We start from the raw sequence: 22055 nt of genomic DNA, 5'->3' as shown, positions 1-22055 counted from the left end.
GTGGATGATATAACTTGCACTGGTCAAGTGTTCTATCAACTCACAATGCACTAGGTATACGTTTTGTAGGGTCTTGCAATAAATGTCAAGATAATTAGCCTATCACTTCTCATAAGTCCTAGCATATTAGAAAATATTAGTTTTGAGTAACTTCTTACTTTAACTAAGTATCTTTCCAAAGTTCTTATTTCTCCTTTTAGCTTGAATAGCTTATATATGATTTTCATAAATCCTTACGTGTGTTCGAACTTCAATATGTGCAACCTCTTGTCACATAACAGAGTGTTCTGTCCTACACTGGAATCGCTCATTAGTTCACCTCGAGAATTTATGACGATTCTTCTATGGTTTGCCAATGATTCATCATGCTCATATGCATATGATTCATTATTGGACATGTGCATGATTATTCTAATGGCGGAAACATTAGTAATTTATAATCATGTGATCAACCGTTCTTAGGTTTAATGAATGACCATGACTGCTTATGGCAATTCCATTTTCATTGAAATGAATAACCTATGTTTCTCGTTGATTCGATGTGTATATCTCAATACCTATACAACATCCCATGATGTGATTGTATTCGTCATAGTCCATTTTCATCCAGAATTGAAAACTCAAATACTTCTTTGTGAAAGATAGTATTAGCTCGTCATTCTCAATGAGTAATGAGTTATAAATTTTTTTACAAGATGATTGCTCCCACTAAATTCCATGTCTTCACATGATAATTTCCAACTCCCACTTAATTCCACATGTTTCATAATTGACTACTCAATCGAAACATTTCAAAAATTGAAATATATTTTCCTTTGCCAAGTTATTAAGATAAAACCAAATGTTCCCAACATATCTTTTCAAAATACCTATTTTAAAAAAAAGGTTTCAATCTTAAACTCATGGAAAGAGATTTTTAATCTCTAACTCATTCATTTTATAATGATGCGTAGCAATGTCATTATTTAAATGTGAATTACATCTAATACACGTCCTTCTCAAAATACCCTTTTCAAAAGGAGGTTTAACCATTTCATTTTCATAATGAGGTTAAGTAATGACACTAACGTGGTTAACAATTAATTTAGCTTTTGTAGATATCGGCATATCTTTATTTGCAACTTTTAGTCATAAATCACATTTACTTTCGAGGATGCAACTTTGTTTCATTTAGGCTCTTAAGTAAATATCAATATTAAAACTATTGGTCAAAGGTTGTTCATATACTAGCCAAATCTCTTGATAAGACTTTACATTAGTCATTCTTCTTCCAAAACTTTCTTTTGGTCTCCTCGTGTAGTGATCTTGAGAACATATTCTTTTGATTACTTTACTTGGTCTCTTTTGTCATGTAGATCTCATCTATACGAGACCATAGATCTCATCTATTCGTGTACACTATCTATATAGGTATACAAATCATTCTTTCTTGCGTAGACTCATTTACTCAAGTATACAAATTTGCTTTGTGTTCTTTGTGTATTCATTTTTCTCCCACTCTATCTTTAGAATAAATACACTAGAGATTCAAAGATAGCTTATGAGACACAAATAATGATTTTTGAAGTATAAGGAGGACTATCTCATAGGTTGACTAATTCATTTAGTTTTGATAAGTGTACTTGGTGATTGACATTCCCTTAAGAGAGTTCATCAACTCAACATCACTTTATAATTGATCATACATAAGCCTTAAGCTTGTGGACATATAATGAATCCCATCATTATAGTTGTCTATTAGATCACTTTAAGGGGATGATCATATGTTTATATGTGCAACCATATAAAGACGAATTTTTAGAACAAAGAAAATACGATAAAACGGGTGACTTGGGTTGCAAACCAAGCCACCATAATCCAAAATACAACAATTGTTTATAAAGGATCAACCATTTCCATGTCGAACACGAAAATCAAAATAGTTCTAAAAAATCCGAAACATAACATAAAATAAGACAATAATAAAAAGCCAAGCTTCATGGAAACTACTCCTAGCTCCTTGATGATATCTCAAGCTTGCTTTTCCTTTCCCTTGTCTTTGCTTGGAGGAGGCCCTATTTACAATAAAAAGGGGATACATTATCACAACTTTGTATCAAAATACCATAGTTGATTTAGAAACATAAAAGAAAGGATAGTCATTTACCTATTGGAGTGATCTTTCCAGCTTTGATGTCACCAAGATACTTGGAACAATTCCTCTTCCAATGTTGATCGGAGCCATTTGGTGTTCACAATTAAGCATATGTGGTCGTTGGTCAATGGTCGATACAAAACACAATTTATACTCCACGAGCAACTCTACAATTAGCAAAGAGGCAAGTAAAGGTCGGATCCCAAGGGACGGGTATTGAAATGAGAATTCTATTGTAACTAGTAGTGTCTAGGGGTGTCACAAATTTGGTTGACGTAGAAGGTTACTAAACTAAAATAACAATGAAAGTAAACTAGCAAGATGAATAAAATAAGGGGTGTAAACAATTGATTAAAGGCACTAGGGTGTCATGGGCTCATAGGGGATTCATGGGATATGATCATACAAACATGTTCTCAAATTATAAGCAAGCAATTATTGTTGTGATGGATTGAGTTGGGTTATATCTTACAATCCTAGGAAAGTTTGGGTCCCGGAGCCGAATCGATTAGATTGTACAACACCTACAAGTCGACTTAATCTTTCCTACTCAACACATGCATGGTCTAACAAGACTCGAGTTGGTTTATGTCTTACAAGTCAAGTTGAAAGGATAGAAGATGATAGTAAATGCAAGGATTCATAGGCTTAGCATTTCATCAAATATAACATGTACATGTATTAAGATCAAAACAAGCAAGCAAATAAGATATGAAAGCATATTAATTTAAGCATGAATCATTCCCCATGTTGGTTTCCCCTAATCACCCATTAAACCCTAGCTAAGAGACTACTCACTCATTATCATATTGATCATGCTAGAAAGGTTGTCAATCATACTAACATAATGAAACATGATGAATAAATGAAAGTAATTAGCAATAATTAAAAAAGGGATTAAGAGATTATACCTACTAATGATTCCAATAATAAAGATGCAAAGAATAATAGAAGAACTTGATGATTGATGGAAGGTTGTCAATCTCCCAATAAACCCAATAATCTTCTAATTACCCAAAATAAAGGAAGAACAAGAGAGAGATTAAAGAACAAAAACTTGAATTAGAACTTGATTAATATTTGATTACAATATTGAAGAGAGATTTGATTGATATTAACTACACTAATTATTGATAAGAAGAACATGCTCCTCTAATTTAGACTAATGGGGTATTTATAGTGAAAATTAGGGAGGATGCATTAGGGTTAACTAAGGGCTAAACTAGTAATTACACTTTTTAAGTTGAGCAAGGAGACTCCGGTATTGTCCGAGAGAAGGGCTTCTCTTATCGTGGCTTGAAGAACGAAAACGTCTTTGTCATCAAAATCCGTGCGGATGGGAGTCGGGACGGCCGGATCTGGGCTGGAGAATCCGAGCGGATTCGTGGTCAAGACGCTCGGATTGGCGAGGTGGAATCCGAGCGATTCCTTAGAGGGACGCTCGGACCGGGCGAGGGCGGACGGACGGATTGTGTACAATCCGTTCGGATTGTCTGGCAGCAGCTTTTCTTCTTCTTTTCTTCATGAATTCCTTGGGGATTTCCTTGGGGACTCAAGGATCCTTTTCTCAACAATGCTTTTCTACTATAATATGTACAAAGGCCTTCTAGTCTTGTTTCTCCTTGATGCTTGGTCATTGAATACAATCAATTTAGCCTCGTTTTGCCATGAAAATGCAAGATTCTTACTCCTTTCCTACCAAGGGATCAAAATCTCAAAGAATATGCAAAACAAAGAACTAAAGATAAGAAATGACCCAAATAGGCACTAAAAAGCATGGAAACAATGGTAATTCGGGGCTAAATATGCGCCAATTATGGTCGCATCAAATATCCCCAAACCGAACCTTTGCTCGTCCCGAGTAAAGAGGTGACAAAGACTAGGACCAAAACTAACCTAACCTAATAATAATAGCCGATATGAGACAATTAGCGGGTCTCACTCCGCCCCTTCAACTCACAACAAGACAACCATGAGGTAGGATGCCTTCTTGCAAGGCAAGGTGGGTCTTGCCAAAATGGCGACACATCCAAACATTAAGCACACAAAAACACATAATGGATGCATCTACAAAAGAATAGCCACTTTCCTCATCTAAGTGGCGGAAATTATCTATAAGGGAAGCAATTCAAGGGTACACAATCCTTCATAGATGCAATTTGTTCAAACTACTAAGCCTAGAAGGATACCAATAAATCACCTCCAAAAGATGTCAAGCTAGGGTACCTTTGTCCTCAATCGTTAAATGCTTTTGTCAAGAGTAGACTCCCTATGGTGTTAGAAACACTGGAGGATCGCGGAATTCCCCCTCTTGCCTAGACAAGAAGAAGGGTCGTCCCCTCTCTACCATGCACAAAAATGGATATGATGGATAAAGGGATCGATAGTAATTGAGTTTCATTTGGGGAGTTTGCTTTTGTTTTTGTTTTTCCCCCCAATTTCTTGTGGCATATAACATTTGTGAACACTTTCTTTTTGCCATTTCTTTTGATCATTTGACATTTTCAATACTTGACAACTTTTTTGCATTTCTTTTTGAACATTTTCAAAGTCACCCCAATTAGTAACGAGGGTGCCTTGTATTTGAAGTATAGGAGTTCTATTTTTGCTCCTCTTTTCATTTGATGCATTTTTGCAAACTTTCTTTCACTTTTCATTTCATTGAACTCAAATTGATTTCTTTTTGTGCCCATTCCCTTTGATGACAAAAATGTGGTAGAACATGGATGAATGATAGAAGTATGCATGGTTTCAAAGGTCACCTTGGAATAAACGGTAGCCAAGGAGTTATCACACCACAAGGTACTCTTGACTAGGCCTTAAACCATGGGTCAAAGGATACTAGCATGACACATCCTAGGGTGTTTTACAAGCATTCTAACAAGCAAAGTCTTAAGAATAAAAAGCATCTACTAGGGCCTATATACACTTGTCAAGCTTCCCAAATAGACGGTTTCGCAAAATTTTTCTAACATGCAAACTACATGCCATGATGCAACTAACATTTATACATCCTGATGCAAATGATTCTACCAACTAGTATGCCATATAAACTAAGTGCAAGTCCTAAGTTCACATTGTTTTTACCGCATCAATCAAAATAAAGCCACATAGTCATTAACATAGAGAGGAAAAAGGAGATTGGAAAGATCATACCATGCGGTCTTCAATATCCTCATGTCTCGGATGTGGCGTAGTCGATCAAAGTGAACAAAGATAAACAAACACAATATATACAAGACAATATATACAAAGGAAATGAACTTGTTTTTGGTTTTTCAATTTTTTCGATTTTTTTGATTTTTTTTTTTAAAATTTTTCAATTTTTATGGTTTTTGAATAAAAGTTAAGTGTTAGAATTCCCATCCCCACACTAATATGGGCATTGTCCTCAATGGCCAAAATGATGGAAATTATGCAAAATGATGCATGATTTCTATACTAAATGCAATTCTACACTAAGCTACACTACATGATGCATGGTTTTTGTTATGACGGAGAGGATAATTTAGATTACCTCCCGTTGTGTATGCATTAACTTCCCCAAACCAAATAAGACACTATTGCTAATGTCAAAGCATGGGTATAGTTCATGCACACACTATGCTATGCATGAAATTAGATTGTCATTTTGGATTTTCAAAAAAATGGGAACAATAAAGAACACCTCAATGGTACCGAGGTGTGAGTCGTTTGATGTTGCTAGGACTCCTCCAACAATGATCAAAATGAAATAAAATACAAAGAGATATAGACATACCATGGGAGTGTAGGAGTCTCCAAGGCTAGTCTTCCATCATGCTATCATCATCACCACTTCCCTCATGAAAAGTGGTCACATTGCCACTTTCCTTGGCACTTTCTTCATCACTTTCTTCATCATCATCTTCACCATCTCCTTCATCATCTCCACTTGCTTCTTCCTCAATGTTATCATCAAATTCTTCACCATTTCCAACAACCTCATTGTCTTCCACCACGTCCCTAGATGCACCCGGAAATAAGGCTTCTTTATCCGCCCAACTAGGCAAAGGACAAGATGGATCAAGGAGTCCTTGCCTAGCTAGATGTAAGAGGGGAGGATATTGAGCCAAATAAGCATTCTTCCGATCTTCATAAGCTTGCTTGTGCATGGCTTGCATAAGAAGAGTGACATAGTCTTTTCCAATTTCAACTCCTTGCGGTTTGAACTCTTCATATTCAAAGGGGTAAGGTGGTATGACAATGGAAGAGGAGGGAGTCTCATGATCACCCTTTTGTTGTTGAATGATGTACTCGGCTTCCTTGGATAGGGGAAGTAAATAGTTGGCCCGGTGGACACTAAGACGGCAAATCTTGGCGGGTAAAGTGAATGATCGAGCCTCACTAGTAAGCCACCCATACTTGTTGTCAAGGGGATTGTGAGCAACCCACTTAAACTTGTTAATCATGATGGACATATCAATAAGATGGCCACCTTCCTTTGCCTTGTACTTGCTATCCTTATTGAAATTAGGATCAAAGTGCTTGGCTAGGACCGTGACAAGGCCGCCATTAACAATAACGGTTTGACCCTTCTTCCCACTATCTACATGGAGCCATCTATCAACCAATAGCCTCAAAGAATTGTAAGGCTTGGTGTGAATTCTTCCAATATTCAAAGTTGATTCAAGGAGAATAAAATCGAGTCCCGTGAAATGATTGGTGTCTTTTCTAGCAATTATGGTATTTCCCACAACTTTGTGCCATACTCTTATGCCCGGATGATGGACCAAAAGAGAACGACAAGCATGAAAATCTTCAAATTTCTTCCCGGAGATTGCCTCCCAAAGAGGCTCGGGGTCATACTTACCATATTGCTTATAATATTTATGTGCATCGCTAAGACCCAAAATTCCACCCAATTCCGGAAAGGTAATGCGTCTACTAGTGTTAGCTAGACGAAACTCAATATTTTCCCTATACTCAACTTTTGTCACTTTTAAAGAACTTAAGAATTCCAAGACAAGGGAGGGGTATGTTACTTCCTTCATTTCAAACAATTTCTTCAAACCCACGGCATTGAAAAAGACTCTTGTTTGTTCAAGAACACCTAACTTCTCTAAAGCATCTTGACATATGAATTTGGTGGATTGGATTTGTTTCATAGAAAACTTGACAAATGTATTTCTATGGGTATCGGAGATGAAAGTTACCTCCGGATAATGTAAGAGTTGATCGATTACCGGAGTAGAAGGTGATGCTCCCATAGAAATTTGTTGTTGTTGCACTTCCAAGCTTGGTGTTGCTACCACCATTGCCAAAGCTTTCTTTGTTTGTAGAGCTTTTTGCCTTTTGAGAGAGAGCCTTTGCTTTTGGTGCCTTTGTTGCTCCCTTTGTTCTTGCCATTTGATGAACTAACCAAGTAAAGAGTCAAAAATCTTCAATTTGTAGAATGCCCAAATCGATTTGGAAGTGAAAGGCTTTGCCTTTATGAAATAAAAAAAAAATCGACTCAAAGGTGAAGATTTTGTGCTTGGTTTTGATTGTTATTGAAGATGGAGTGATTGATTTGTTGTTTGAAGGATGGTTTGATTTGATTTTGGTGAGTTTTGTTGAGGGTTTTTGTTTTTGAGATGGAGAGGATGAGGGTTTTGTTGTTATGGGTAGTGTTTATGAATGAATGAATGAATGAATGAAGGTGGGATGGGTATTTAAAGAGCTCGACAATTTCAAAACGCAGGGACAATCCGTGCGGATTGGGCGCAATCCGTGCGGATTCTTCAGCTTCAAAAATTCAAAAATCCCGCCTAGAGACGGGCGGATTCTGGGGAATCCGCTCGGATTCTTTTTGTGAGACGGGCGGATTTTGTGCGGACGGACGGATTTCTATCCAGAGATTTTTCTTTGTTTTTCCCAGCTGCAAGACGGGCGTCTTGTTCACAAGACGGACGGATTCTGTGAGACGGGCGTCTTTCCAGAAATCCGCTCGGATTCTTCAACAGTCAAGAATTTTTGCAATTTCAGCTCAGCCCAAGACGGGCGTCTTCTTAGCAGGACGCTCGGATCTTCTTCGACGGGCGGATTCTCGGAATCCGCTCGGATTGGTCCTTGTGTACACGGATTGATTCCATCCGTGCACAAACGCATTCCCTTATCATTCTTTCTTTCTTTCTTTCAAATCTTGTGTTCTTCATTGTGGGGGCACTACTAAGGCATGAATAGCCTAGGCAATTGCCATCCCCACACTAAGGTAAAGCACTACACATCAATTAAAATTGTTAATCCCTCCCTCACTTCTCTCTTTTCATGACAATTATTTTGATCAAAGTAAATAAAATCCAAAAATGACAAAAATGCAATACAAAAATTGAAAAGCAAGTTAGGGAGTTAGAAATATTTACAAATGGTGGTTTAGGAGGACTCCACCAAACTCTCATTCTTGATGAGATGTCAAGGGGGCATGTTCAAGGTGTTGTTGATGTTGCTCAACACCTTAAAGAAGTAATCAAAAGCTTGTTCATTGTTGTGGTAGAGGTCCTCAATAGACCGTGGCTCTTGTTGTTGATCATGATCGATGGCATGCCCAATGTAGGGATTAAAAATCCCTTCAAATTCGTCGTCCCAAAGACCACAAACTTCATTGAGTTGATCATTGAAAATCTCTTGCTTAGATGGAGACAACTCTCCCAATTTCTTCTCTTGGCCAATGAGGCCATCATCTTCTTCCTTGGTTGATTTTGATGAGCTTTGCAAGCTCTCCTTGTCACAATTCACTTGCTCTTTGAATGGAGCATCTTCAATTTTCTTCCTCCATTGGAGTTCCGATTTCTTCCTTTCATCTTTCCTATATAATGATCAATCATGAAACATGGCTCATGCAAACGAGGAGCTCTCATGGTCTTGTCAAGATTAAAAGTTATGCTTTCATCTCCCACTTCTAGAGTGAGCTCTCCATGTTTCACATCAATCACCGCACCCGCGGTGTGTAGGAAAGGTCTTCCTAAGATGATTGGAATGTTGGAATCTTCCTCCATATCAACAATGACAAAGTCCACCGGGATGAAAAACTTCCCAATTCGCACGGGGACTTCTTCCCATATCCCTAATGGTGTCTTCGTCGATCTATCGGCCATTTGAAGAGTGATATTGGTGCACTTAAGCTCTCCCATTCCCAACCTTTTACTTACCGAGTACGGCATGACACTCACACTAGCCCCTAGATCACATAAGGCTTTGTTGATCGTTGTGTCGCCAATGGTACACGGTATTGAGAAGCTTCCGGATCCTTTAACTTTGGAGGTGAACTCCCTTGAAGTATTGCACTACTCACCTTAGTGAAAGCGATAGTCTCAAGTTTCCGGATCGACTTCTTCTTTGTGAGGATATCTTTCATGTACTTTGCATAGGCCGGAACGTGATTGATTAATTCCGTGAAAGGAATTGAGACTTCTAAGTTCTTCACAATTTCCATGAACTTTCCAAGTTGATCATCAAATTTGGGCTTGGCTTGACGACTTGGAAAAGGAAGTCTAACCACAATGGGTTCCTTCTCTTTGGCTTTGTCTTCATTTTTCTTTGAACTTTCTTCTTTTGATGATTCCCCTTCTTTGGGACTTTGCACAACAACTTCATTTTCACTAGCTTTCACAACTTCATTCTCAACTTGCTCCTTTGGTGCTTCATATCTTGTACCACTTCTCAAGTGAATGGCACTAACCGTTTCATGTCTAGGGGGATTACTTTGAGGTGGTAATTGCCCCTTTTGTCTTTGTGAGTTTGAAGATGCTAGTTGAGTCAATTGTGTTTCCAACATCTTGGTGTGAGCTAGAATGTTGTTGATGGTGGTGTCTTTTGCTTGGCTATCTTTTTGCATTTGAGTGAAAAATTCTTGTTGATTCTTTTGCATTTGGAGGACCGCTTTTTGGACATCAAAACCTTGGTCATTTTGGTGATTGTATGGATTTTGATTTTGGTAACCTTGGTTTTGATTGTAAAAGGGTCTTTGATTTTGATTTCTCATGGGTGGTGGAGTGTATGTTGTTTGAGGGTTTTGAACATTTTGGCTTTTGTATGAGAGATTTGGATGGAACTTGGTGTTTTCATTGTAAAAATTTGAATAAGGGGTACCACTTTTGTAAGCTTGGAAAGCATTAACTTGTTCGGTTGTTCCCCTACATTCACTTGAGTCATGACCCAAGGTTCCACAATTCTCACATATCCCACTTGGGATTGATGAGGATGCCGTCATGGCATTGACATGATGCTTTTATGTTTTTGATTTTTCCTCAAGCCTAGCCATAGCTTGTTCAAACTTCAAGTTGATTGTGTCAATGTGAGCACTAAGTTGAGCACCTAATTGAGTCACGGTGTCCACTTCATACTTTCCTCCTCTAGTAGCCTTGCGAGGCCTACTATATTGTGAATTATGGACCGCCATTTCCTCAATCTTGTTCCATGTTTGATTGTCATCAACTTCGGTGAACATTCCATTTGATCCCATATTGAGAATGTTCCTTGAATCTTCATATAAACCATTCCAAAATTGTTGCACTAAAAACCATTCGCTAAGTCCATGGTGAGGACATGAGCGACAAATACCTTTGAACCGCTCCCAAGCTTCATACAAAGATTCTTCATCCCTTTGCTTAAAACCCGTAATTTGAGCTCTTAGCATGTTAGTCTTTTCCGGTGGGTAGAATTTTTTGTAGAAAGCTAGAGCTAGCTTCTTCCAAGAATCTATTCCAAGGGTGGCCTTATCAAGGCCCTTCAACCATTGCTTTGCGGTGCCGATTAACGAAAAAGGAAATAAGACCCATCTTATTTGGTCTTGAGTCACGCCCGTTTTGAGAGATAGCTTCACAATAATCGCAAAAGGTTTCCATATGAGAATGAGGGTCCTCACTAGGCAATCCCCCGAATTGGCTCCTCTCAACTAGTTGGATGAAGGCGGACTTGGCAATAAAGTTTCCGGTGAGATGTTGTGGGGTAGGAGTACCATTTGGTAGATCCTCCTCGGTGGGTATAGAGTGTGACGAGAATTTAGGCATTGTAGGTGGATTTTGTGGGGTATTGTTTAATGGGTTCTCTTCTCCTTCTATTGCGAAAGGATTGACAAACTCACTAGTGGGTTGAACAACTTCACCAACACCTCCCAAATTCCTCCTAACAAGTCTTCTATTATTCGTCAAGGTTCTTTCGATTTCAAGGTCAAAAGGTAACAAATTTCTTTGTAACCTTCTAGACATGCAAAATATCAAACAACTCGAAAACAATTAGAACAAACCTAGAGGAGTTTTACTTCCCCAAGGTGAAAAAGACACAACTAAAAACAATAAAAAAAATCTTAAATCAATTAAACACCGTCCCCGCAACGCGCCATTTTTGATCGGAGCCATTTGGTGTTCACAATTAAGCATATGTGGTCGTTGGTCAATGGTCGATACAAAACACAATTTATACTCCACGAGCAACTCTACAATTAGCAAAGAGGCAAGTAAAGGTCGGATCCCAAGGGACGGGTATTGAAATGAGAATTCTATTGTAACTAGTAGTGTCTAGGGGTGTCACAAATTTGGTTGACGTAGAAGGTTACTAAACTAAAATAACAATGAAAGTAAACTAGCAAGATGAATAAAATAAGGGGTGTAAACAATTGATTAAAGGCACTAGGGTGTCATGGGCTCATAGGGGATTCATGGGATATGATCATACAAACATGTTCTCAAATTATAAGCAAGCAATTATTGTTGTCATGGATTGAGTTGGGTTATATCTTACAATCCTAGGAAAGTTTGGGTCCCGGAGCCGAATCGATTAGATTGTACAACACCTACAAGTCGACTTAATCTTTCCTACTCAACACATGCATGGTCTAACAAGACTCGAGTTGGTTTATGTCTTACAAGTCAAGTTGAAAGGATAGAAGATGATAGTAAATGCAAGGATTCATAGGCTTAGCATTTCATCAAATATAACATGTGCATGTATTAAGATCAAAACAAGCAAGCAAATAAGATATGAAAGCATATTAATTTAAGCATGAATCATTCCCCATGTTGGTTTCCCTAATCACCCATTAAACCCTAGCTAAGAGACTACTCACTCATTATCATATTGATCATGCTAGAAAGGTTGTCAATCATACTAACATAATGAAACATGATGAATAAATGAAAGTAATTAGCAATAATTAAAAAAGGGATTAAGAGATTATACCTACTAATGATTCCAATAATAAAGATGCAAAGAATAATAGAAGAACTTGATGATTGATGGAAGGTTGTCAATCTCCCAATAAACCCAATAATCTTCTAATTACCCAAAATAAAGGAAGAACAAGAGAGAGATTAAAGAACTAAAACTTGAATTAGAACTTGATTAATATTTGATTACAATATTGAAGAGAGATTTGATTGATATTAACTACACTAATTATTGATAAGAAGAACATGCTCCTCTAATTTAGACTAATGGGGTATTTATAGTGAAAATTAGGGAGGATGCATTAGGGTTAACTAAGGGCTAAACTAGTAATTACACTTTTTAAGTTGAGCAAGGAGACTCCGGTATTGTCCGAGAGAAGGGCTTCTCTTATCGTGGCTTGAAGAACGAAAACGTCTTTGATCAAATCCGTGCGGATGGGAGTCGGGACGGCCGGATCTGGGCTGGAGAATCCGAGCGGATTCTTGGTCAAGACGCTCGGATTGGCGAGGTGGAATCCGAGCGGATTCCTTAGAGGGACGCTCGACCGCGAGGGCGGACGGACGGATTGTGTACAATCCGTTCGGATTGTCTGCAGCAGCTTTTTTCTTCTTCTTTTCTTCATGAATTCCTTGGGGATTTCCTTGGGGACTCAAGGATCCTTTTCTCAACAATGCTTTTCTACTATAATATGTACAAAGGCCTTCTAGTCTTGTTTCTCCTTGATGCTTGGTCATTGAATACAATCAATTTAGCCTCGTTTTGCCATGAAAATGCAAGATTCTTACTCCTTTCCTACCAAGGGATCAAAATCTCAAAGAATATGCAAAACAAAGAACTAAAGATAAGAAATGACCCAAATAGGCACTAAAAAGCATGGAAACAATGGTAATTCGGGGGCTAAATATGCGCCAATTATGGTCGCATCAAATGTCCAACACCATTACAATAATGGCATTTGTCAAGAGGACCCTTCTTGGTCTTGGAAGTGCTAGCTTCAAAAGTCTTAGCCTCGGTGAAAGTGGGAGCTTGATTCTTACCCTTCTTCCCATTCTTTTTTAACTTCCCCTTGCTCTTGGTGCTTATGTTAAGCACATCCTTAGGTGGGTTAACATTTAACCCCATGTCTCTTTCGGCTTGCACAAGTAACTTGTGCAACTCTTCAAGAGACACGTCCTTGTCTTGCATGTTAAAATTCACTCGGAATTGAACATACGCTTTGACTTTGGATAAGGAGTGTAGAATCCTATCTACAATGAGCTTTTTGGGGATTTTAACCTTTTGAATCTTCAAAGTCTCGACTAGCTCCATCAATTTGAGCACGTGAGGGCTAACCTTTTGGCCCTCCTTAAAGTCGAGATCAAAGAATCCTATCGTAGTTCAGGTGTGTGCCTAAGCTTATGTTGTCAGGACCTTAAAGTGCATGGGTCAGGAGAGTATATTCCTTTGCTGACTCGAAGAATCGATTTGAGATAACTTGAGGATACAATCCTCGAAGAATCGATTTGACCTTAAACGTGGCTCAATCAAGCAAGCCTATGTCTATATCCAAAGTCAACGTTATCTTCAAAAATCTGATACCGTCTCCCTTGTTATCAAAATTCACCGGAATCCTCAAGTTGGTGCAATTTTAGAAGAAAAGTAATATTTTGGATGTAATTTACAAAAAAAATTATATAAGGCTGTAATTTTCAAAAAGTGATTTTTAAAAGGCTGTAATCAACAATTTTCTCTTGAATAATAAATTTATTGAGACGGGTTTTAGTAAATTAATTGTTAATTCACTAAAATTGTACTAATTGATTAATGTGATTAATATTAGTACGTAAATAATATGTGTAGCAGTACATGTATATTTACGGAGTATTTTGGACAAAATTAATCGGGAAGCATTTAAACATAAAACGATGTTTAAAGTAAAATTACACGTATTTGTGCGACAAATATAAGAACCGATTTCGACCCGTAAGTGGGTCATGGAAATCGTGTAAAGGGGATTGTGTGTTGCTTTAAACACAATCATTCCACTTACACATTTTTCTTCCCAAAATAACTTTTGTTCTTTTCTAAACTATGTTCTATTGGATATTAAAAAGAAAGGCAAAAAGAACACTCCACCTCCCTCTATAGGAGCCGGCCTCCCCTCCTCCTTCCCTCCATTCATTTTGTTCATTTTCTCATACTTTGAACATTATGCATGTGAAAATCATCTCTCTCTCTCTAAAAATAATAAAAACCATTTTTACTAAGAAGTTAGTAATCAAAAATAATTACTAAGAGTGTGCCCATATTACCATCAAAATCAATGTAAGGAAATTGTTTTTCCTTAATCTTTATTTTTATGCTTTTATATTAGCATGCATGTTACATAGATCACTAAAACAACATTTTATGAGATAACTTGTTTTTAATTAGAGAGTCCAATTAAGATCTATAATCTTTCAAACACTTGCCAAAACCGAGAAATAAACCTCGCATCGCGATCTGACACAATATCCTTAGGGACTCCATGTAACCTCACCAGATGTTTTCTGTACCCATTAGCCAACTGAACCTTATGATGAGTCATAATTATATACATATTTATACCTCCCCTTAATTGCTTTTGATACAGTTTTCGTGCTAGTTTAAATCATTTACATGCCTTTTATGTTAGAATGTCGATACTTCCGCTTTTCTATCATTAATGCAGGAATGATGCATTTGAGGAACAAAGAAGTTAAATGGGCATCGCGGAGTGGGCATGAAGGGATACACGAAGCATGGCACGAGAATCCATAAGAATGAAGGAAGAGAAGTTAAGAAGAAAACACGAAGAAAAGAGCTTGAAACTACTAGTGCCTACTTTAAAGAGCCATATCTCGAGTTCTACAACATAGTTTTAAGTGATTACAACTGGAGGTGAATGCTTATCCTCTTAGCTTTTCCAACGCCATGAAAATCGCTTATTTCTGACAAGTAATAAAGAAATGGCAGCCATTTGATGTTCAGCGCGCAAAGCAGGAAAATGATGCCTCGATCGAGTACACCTTGGGCTCGATCGAGGAACCTCCATAAACAATTAAATTCGCAATGTCGAGAGTTGGGGTATCTGAGAATTGGTGTCTCGATCGAGTCCACATAGGCTCGATCGAGGAACAACTAGTTTCCGTATTATTCCGCAATTTTCCTTAAGTCGGTTATGTACTATTATAAATACCAAAACTCGTACCCTAGGTTATGGATGCTTTATTTTCCGTAGGTTTCATATAGCTACTCTAAAAACTCTCTCAAATGCTTAGTTTAGTTTATTTATTGTTCTTATTGCCGGATCTAAGCAATTGCGGTATTGTTCTTTAATCTTTCCTTTATTATTAATCATTATTTCATCGTTCATCTTTTATGCTTTTAATTATGTCTTCCATTATTATTGCTATTATTGTTATTCTTTCTATTATGCGTAGCTAAATCTCTTATCTAGGATGAAAGCGGATCTAGGTAGTTAGAAAATGGGTTACTTATGAATTGATTGTTAAATTGCCTTTTGATTGTTGTTTAATTATCGTCTTGAATCTAGTTGATTGATTACCGATCAGAATTGATTAATTAGTATCACATAAACTAGGATTATCACTGACAGGATTAAAACTAGTATAGGCCATGATAATTGAATTAGACCGACTTAATGATAGCGATTGCATTTTAAGTTAGATCTAAAAAGACATATTAGAATCAACCGATGGTATGACTTTTAACAATATAAATTGCTCAATCAATGAATTAAATCCTCCCCTTTGATGACTACCTAGTGAACCCGAATCACTAGACTCTTTAATATTATTGTTATTCATCTTTTATTTACTTTGTAATTAGTTGTTAGAAATCAAACCAATCAAAACCCCATAACTTGTTACCTTTAAGACAGATTTAAATACAAACAAACTAGATAATCACCGCCTCCCTGTGGATTCGACCCTGACTTACCGCTAGCTATTCTGTTAGTAGTAGTATAGGATTTATTTTGATTAAGGCAAACGACTGAAAATAACCTTATCAAAATTTGGCGCCGTTGTCGGGGAGGCAACAAATTTTCTGTTTGTTTTTGTTTAGTTTGTCTTTTGTCACAGGGAACATCAGTTCCTTGAGATCGTTCTAATGTTTTCCATCGAGTTTCTACAGGGTGAAGATGAGAACTTCCATGATTACATGCATAGATGGAATGATTGGATTCGTTCCCATAATTACGAGGTCAAAATTCCACGGCTTACTATATGCCTTACCATCATAAAAGGTATGAACAGACAACCCCAAGCCTACATTGACTCCATAGGTATGGGTGATTTTGATGGTAAGAATATTGAAGATGTCCTTTCTTTCTTTGAATAGCTTGTTATTGAATGCATTAAACTCACTTTTTCATTTCAGCTATACATGGATGAGGGTGTGGATGAGACCATAGAAACCGTTTTAAAGAATGAAAAGGATATCATGGGAAACATAGAGGATGAGACCATAGAACCCCTCTATGACGATTTTACGGACAGTGAGTCACATGAGGAAGACTTGACAGACCCCTTATATTACCCCTTTTGTGATGAGTCTTGGGATCTGGAGAGTGAGGATGCGCGATTCAAAGATCTTGAGGTTAAATGGGACTCATGTGACGATATGCTGACTCTTTCTTTGGATACTTCCCCTTCAGTTGTTGAATTTGATTCTAATTTTGAGTCAAGTGAGGTTTATTTTATTACACCTGTGCAGAATGCATATTTTGATGTTTCTGATGTTCAAGATGATATTGATGAATACTCTGCACAAGGGCCCTCTACTAAGGACCCTTTAGAGGCTTTGATATCTTTTGAGACATGTACAGGTGAATCTCCAATTTGGAAAGCTGAACTGGATGCTTTAGAGGCTGAAATATATGGGATATAGCCTATCAACAAGGGGAATGCGAAGGTATACGAGTCAGTGAATACTCCTAGCACAGTAGAGGTAATATATTCTTTTGCCACCTATTCTGACATTAGGAGTGGTAGACCTCTTGACCAAGAGGTAATTGTTCACGATAATTTCATGAGGATTACTGGTGTGGTGAGTGATAAATTACCTCGTATGACTTCTACTTTGTGTTTTGATATTCCATATTCTCTTGGTTGGACTAAAGATTTGATGCGGTTTTGCTATAATTGTCATCAAAAATTTGATATGCTGAGATGGTCTTTAACATTGATTTTATATGCTCCTGTTATATCTTGGTGCTACTTATGCTTTTGTGTAGCACATGTGTAGATTTATGATCGACTATTAAGAGCTTTGAGATGTTTTGATTGTGCCCAATTGTGGGTAATCGATATATAAAGAAAGGAAGAGGACCGCAACATGTTCCACGATCGAGGGCAATGAGGTTCGATCGAGAGGCATGGGGCTCGATTGAGTCACCAAGGTTTTGGGTTTAATTCATGGCCAGACGATGATAGGAATAGCGCGGATGATTATTTTCCTCGTTTTGCAGCTGGTTTGGGGGAATTTTCACGCTCTTACCCGGTATTCTCTTCCCATTCTTTTATTGTATTATTTCTTGTTCTTTCCCTATTGCCTTTGTTAGTTGTGTCCTTTAGGTTGCTGGTGATTTTTGTGTGATTGCTATGTTATAGGCGTCACAATAAGGACACTATGATATTTAGGTTTGGTGGAGGAGTCTATTTATGTTGTGTGCATTTATAAAATCAAAAATCCATAAAAATTAAAAAAATACAAAATACAAAAACATGTTTTTCCTTTGTTTTAGGTCGAGTCTTGGTGAATTAGATAACAATGATGTTAAATTGGATTGTTTATACATTTGAATCTCAAATAGTTGTTCATGTACATTGTTTTGACTCGTTAGCCATGAATACAAAGCTCAAAATTCAAGTCTTAACCGTATTGGCATGCCTTATATTGATTAGATTTGACACAATTATTTTGGTAAACTACTTAAATTCTGAGGTCTATAGAGCTTCTTAGGCCAAGAACATCAATAAGCTAGTCTCATTGTTAATTAAGCTTGAGTGTGGTTTCTTCTGGTGGAATATGTATATCTTTTTTTTTTTTTGGTGAAAATGTGAAAATATATTAATAAAATGGATAATTAAGTTTTACACTATCACCAAACTACACGACATTTTTCCAATATAATACATCAGGTAATCGATACTAAACGTAAACTGGTTCCCATGGCAATTTAGTCATCTTCAGAGTCCATCTTCGTTCTTGGCACCTCCCTTGTATGTCTTGCTTTACTTGCCTCAGAATGTATCTAGGCGCCGAAACTCTAGCTTCAAGTCTCGCAATGTTCCTGGCATGCCATATATGATACCATAAAGCAACAATTGCAGCCCCAACAATCTTCTTCGTCATCAAAGAGGGGCATCTCCAAGTAATAAACCAATCCACCATTCTTGCCTTAGGAATTGACAAGCCAAGCCACATATTGAGAAGATCCCAGCATAGTGTACTGTAAGTGCAGTCAGAGAACAGATGCTGATGACTCTCATTCAGTGAGGAGCAGATTGCACAAGCCATATCAGTAGTGATCCCAAACTTAAAGAGCCTATCCCTAGTCATCATGCGACCCTGGACTATAAGCCAACCAATAAAGGCATGTCTGGGGAGCAAGGTCCTATTCCATATCAGAGGATTTCATGAAACATGTTGATGTTGTCCCATAAGCCATTTATACCCATTGGACACATGATACTTATCTGGAAGCAAAGCCCAAGTCCCAGTAGCAAAACCATCTTTCATAATGTCCTTTACTTGACAGATTTTCCGCCAAGTCCAACTAGTGTTAACAGAGGGTTTATAATCAAACCAGTCCCTTCCTTTCATATAAACATGACAAACCCATCTAAGCCATAGGTGATCACTCTTCATAGCCAGCCAACTAGTGTATTTGCCAATCACAGCAGTGTTCCATAATCTGGAGTTAACAATACCCAGGCCACCATGCTTCTTGTCTTTGCATATATTATCCCAATTGACAGAAGGAGTTTTACCATACTGGTCAGAGCCAGACTAGAGGTAGTTTCTGCATATCCCCTCAATCCTATCAATTACAGTAAGAGGGATAACAAAAATACGAGTCCAGTAGGAGTTAAACTGACTAAGGACAGCTTTAATGAGGACAAGCCTCCCTGTATAACTCAGTTTCTTAGCCCCCCAACTTCGAATTCTAGTTACCACCTTCTCAATGAGTCTAGTACAGTCCCCAATACCCATCCTTTTATAAGAAATGGGTACCCCCAGGTATCTAAAAGGGAAGACACCAGGTTTGAATCCAGAGATTCTCAAAATGTAGTTTATCTCACCTTGCTCCATACCATTAAAATAGATGTCAGATTTTTCAGTGTTCATTTCCAAACCAGAGGAGCAAGAGAAAGAAGCAAAAGACCAGAGAAGCACCTTAATGGAAGTTCTAACACCTCTACAGAACATCAACAGGTCATTAGCAAAGCAGAGGTGAGTTAATTTTAATGGTCTACAGAGGGGGTGATAATTGAAATCAACCCTGCTAGCGACTTCATTCAAAACCCTACTTAGATAATCTATACAAATGGTGAATAGGAGGGGAGATAGGGGATCCCCCTGCCTAATCCCCCTTTTGCCAGGGAAATACCCAAAAGAAGAACCATTAAGAGCTATGGTGTAACTAGGAGTAGTCACACAAGTCATGATCCAATTAATCATTCTTTCAGGGAAATTCATGTTGGAATATGTGTCCTCCGACAATAATGCGATCACGACTGTTGATCATGATGATCACATGTTCAAATCTCATTATAAAGAATATAATTGGGAAGTAATATTGTTACTGTCAACTGGTCAACATATATCGGTAATGATTGGCTGACTAGAGTTTGACATTACTGTCGTGCGACGGTGGTGATCAGTTGACCCCCTAAGTCATACCTATAGGGCAACACTCTTAATTGATTATTTAATTAATTGTATAATGTTACGAGTTAATTAAATTACTTGAAAATTGACGGACGATTTTTGGAAGTAAAATTTACGTATCAAGTTGAAATGTGATTAAATGAGATACGGTCTGAGTAATTGAATTGTATGATTACTCGGATGAAATAATTGTTTAATGTAACAATTAAATTTGAATGAATTGTTATAAATACAATCGGTTGTAATTTATAAATGGTAAAATATTTTGGCACAAGTAATTATGAAATTGCTAAGTCGATTTTTGTATGTGACGTATTTTTATTAATACGTTGATTTTAAATATGTTAAAAATACATAACAAATTTATATCACATATGACATGTGACATATTGACAATTGACAAAAATAATATGGAATCCATATTATCAAGTGGGCCGAAAATTAGAGGGTTTTTAAGCTAATTATATGTTGATTGTAATTAGTGGAAGGCATGATGATTACACTAGTCACTAGCCATGCAAGCCTATTGTTCATTGTGAAGAACAATTTTTCCATGCGTTGGCTCCCCTAAAGCCCTCCTCTTACACGGTTTTGAGAAGACAAAACCTATGATGGTTTTTCCATATTTTTACCTAATAATATACAAAAGGTTGTAAAATATTTTTATTCATTCACTCATCCAAAATACAATTTCTAGAGAGAACAAAATCCTCCTCTTCTTCTCTCTAAAAACCGAAATATTTAAGAGTTTATAAATATTTTTGGTTCAATTTCTACTAATTAATATTATACTAGTTCTTGTAATATTAATTAAATTAAGAGAAAGCTTTGGGTATTAATCCTAAGGAGATATCCTATACTTGGATCTTTGTTCTTCCATAAGGGAAAGCTCAAGAACAAGAGAGAAAGGTGATCTCTCTTGTGCCCATTAAACCGAAATCACCAATGTAAGGACATGATTTCTCCTCTATTTTTCATATTGTTTGCATGCATAAAATCCGCATTTAATTTTATGACAAATTAATTTCGACATATATGAGTATGTTAGTATATATATGAATCTACATTTCCTTCAATTGGTATCAGAGCCACGGTTGTTTGCATGCAAATTGGTTAAAAGTTTTTCCGAGTTATAAGAATAACAAATAAAACTTGTAAAATTTGTGTTATTATGATATATCACGAAATTAATTCATGCATGTTAATATTTCTGGTCCTAAAATGTTTTAGGATATTTTGGTTAATTTTTTGGATTTTTATTGTTCATAATTTACAATAATGGCATTTAAATGTGATTTTATGAGTAAAAATGTCATTTTTGGTCTAAAATTAGCTATACTTCGAATTTTCCATTGATTCTTGGATATGTTGTCACATATATTATTTTGAGATAACCTGTAAATTTTCATAATTTTTGGACTTGTTATGCTCGAAAAATGAATTTCTCATTATTAAATTCGGATTTAAGTTAAAAATAGGTTAATATGAGTTAAATTTCGAATCTGGTCATAGAAAATTAATATAATGTCACATGCAATTTTACAAGATGTGTGTAAAATAATTGGCTATAAAGAAGTCTTTTTGCATGATTTATGGATTTTTGAAGAAAAATAGCATAAATAGTGACATTATTAGTGGAAAATTAATAAAACATAATCTATGACTTAGGAAAAACGTCTAATGTTGCATTTTATTATATTTTTCAGATCTAAAATTGAAAAGTTAATGAAAATAATTTTTCCATGTTTTTATGATTATTTTATTAAAAATCGATAAACCGCAACATTGTTTTTCCGGAAAAATTTCGAAATTTTTAACCTAAGATTTTGAACATTATGAG

At 36.8% G+C, this 22055-nt stretch overlaps 1 non-coding gene across 1 annotated transcript; it reads left to right on the top strand.

Moving 5' to 3' along the window:
• The first annotated feature begins 10662 nt into the window (after positions 1-10662).
• On the top strand, positions 10663-10769 carry LOC141602794 (small nucleolar RNA R71). The gene has a single exon (XR_012524702.1). It is a non-coding gene; the product is annotated as a small nucleolar RNA R71 (small nucleolar RNA).
• The last annotated feature ends 11286 nt before the right edge of the window (positions 10770-22055 follow it).

The sequence above is a fragment of the Silene latifolia genome, chromosome 9 (genome assembly GCF_048544455.1).
Source record: "Silene latifolia isolate original U9 population chromosome 9, ASM4854445v1, whole genome shotgun sequence".
NCBI classification, from domain to species: domain Eukaryota; kingdom Viridiplantae; phylum Streptophyta; class Magnoliopsida; order Caryophyllales; family Caryophyllaceae; genus Silene; species Silene latifolia.
Note: the sequence above shows the minus strand (reverse complement) of the source record. Positions and strands in the feature narration are given on the sequence as shown.